Source organism: Cicer arietinum, chromosome 6 (assembly GCF_000331145.2).
Source record: "Cicer arietinum cultivar CDC Frontier isolate Library 1 chromosome 6, Cicar.CDCFrontier_v2.0, whole genome shotgun sequence".
In the NCBI taxonomy this organism is placed as follows: Eukaryota; Viridiplantae; Streptophyta; class Magnoliopsida; order Fabales; family Fabaceae; genus Cicer; species Cicer arietinum.
Genome location: NC_021165.2, coordinates 34,195,013 through 34,197,009, shown reverse-complemented (window position 1 = coordinate 34,197,009; position 1,997 = coordinate 34,195,013).

Below are 1,997 nucleotides of genomic sequence, written 5' to 3'. Positions count from 1 at the left end.
AGTGGAATATATGGTTCAAGTTGAGATGGTTCAGGTTCAGATGTTTCGGCCTGGTCAAAGTATGGTTCGAGTTGGTATGGGTCGGGCTGGTAAGATTCATTATTTTGAAAAGAATAAGTGTTTTGTGTTTCAAAATGGTATTCAGGGTCAGGTGTGGTTGAGGATGATGGTTGACCAATATCGTATAATGGATTACCATCCTCAAATGTGACATATAACTCGATAGATCCGAGTTGTGGCCACTGTTTATGAACATCAAACATGAGTTCAACATCTTCGTCGTCTTCAACATTTAACAACTCATAATGAACTAGGCCTTGTCCAAATGAGATAGGATGTCAAAAAATTATATTAGACACCTTTTGATTTTCTAACCTCAGCTTTGCTTCAATTTTTTTCTTCAAGTAGGTAAGGTTGCATCCAAAATTAACTCGAATAGCTTTTTTTTCGTCGCTTTTGAAATATTTACCAATATCTTGTCTTTCACATATTTCACCATTGTAATAAATAAGAAAAACTATATTTTTTGGTGCCATTGATATGAAAATCAGATATTGAGATTGAGATGAGATGCAATGGAAATAATATATCATATTTATAGACAACCAATTGTAATACATGAAATTATAGAAGACCAATTGTGATACATGCAATGCTGTAAAATACTGCCAACACTTGTGGAATCCGAATGTGATAATTGAAGTCTTTTGCACTGCCATTGCTTTGGCCTAGACGTGCATGCATGCATTGCCTTACAAGTCGCCTTTCCCAAAGGCGACTTCGTGAACATGCCTTTGATAAGTCGCCATCCCAAATGGCGAGCTCATGACACACCCTACAGCAAGTCGCCATTCACAAAGGCGACCTTGGAAAAAGCTTTGAGAAATCGCTATTTGGAAAGGCGATTTAGATGGAATCTGAATTTTTTCTCACGTTGGGAACTTGCTTGTGTTCAGCCTAGTTGTGTTCAGCCTAGTCTTCTTCGTCTAATCTAATCCTTGCCATTGTGTATTTTCAAAGTACTTGTTGTGTATTGTCAAATCTAATCCTTGCATGCATAATATTTTATTGGTCATTCAAATTATTGTTTTGATTATAAATAGGCTAAGTCTATGATCATATTTCTTCACTCTTCCACTCTTAACAACTTCAATTTTCTTTATATTTTCACTCTTTCACTATTAATATTTTTTCCTTGGTCTTTATATTTCATTTAAATGACATTGTTATGGAATGATGATAATCACAGATCAGCGCTACACCACATTCAAAATTTTGTAAGTAATACAATACTTTATTTTATATATTTTATATATTTTATACTCAGTTTTATTCTAAAATGTAGTTTTATTAGAATATCTTCTAAATTATTTTTTATATATATTTTATACTAAATTTCATTCTAAAATATTTTTTATACTATGGTATAATTCATCTCATTCTAATATCTTCAAATATATTTTTAATAGGACTCATCTCAAAATTTAAGATCACTTAGCCATAAACACATTGCACCAAATTCTTTAATAATTCCATTGTTGAATGAAGCCGAGTTTGGTAACGTATCACAAATAGAAAGTTATAAAATAGATAATTCACTTGTTACAGCTTTAGTTGAAAGATGGAGACCTGAAACTCACACATTTCATCTTCCAACGGGTGAATGTACCATAACATTAGAAGATGTTGCGTTGCTTCTTGGCTTACGTGTTGGGGGTAAAGCTGTAACTGGATCAACTATGGTGTCATGGGCAGATGATTTTTTAGATTTGTTAGGAGTCATGCCACCATCACAAAGAAAAAGGAATTTTATAAAATTAAAATGGCTGAGAGAAACATTTTCAATGTTAACTCCAGAATCATCTAATGAAGAAATAATTATACATTGTAGAGCATATATTTTACAATTGATTGGCGGCATACTAATGCCTGACAAATCCCACAACAGAGTACATATTATGTGGTTGCACTTGTTGAGAGATTTGCGAGAGACAGGA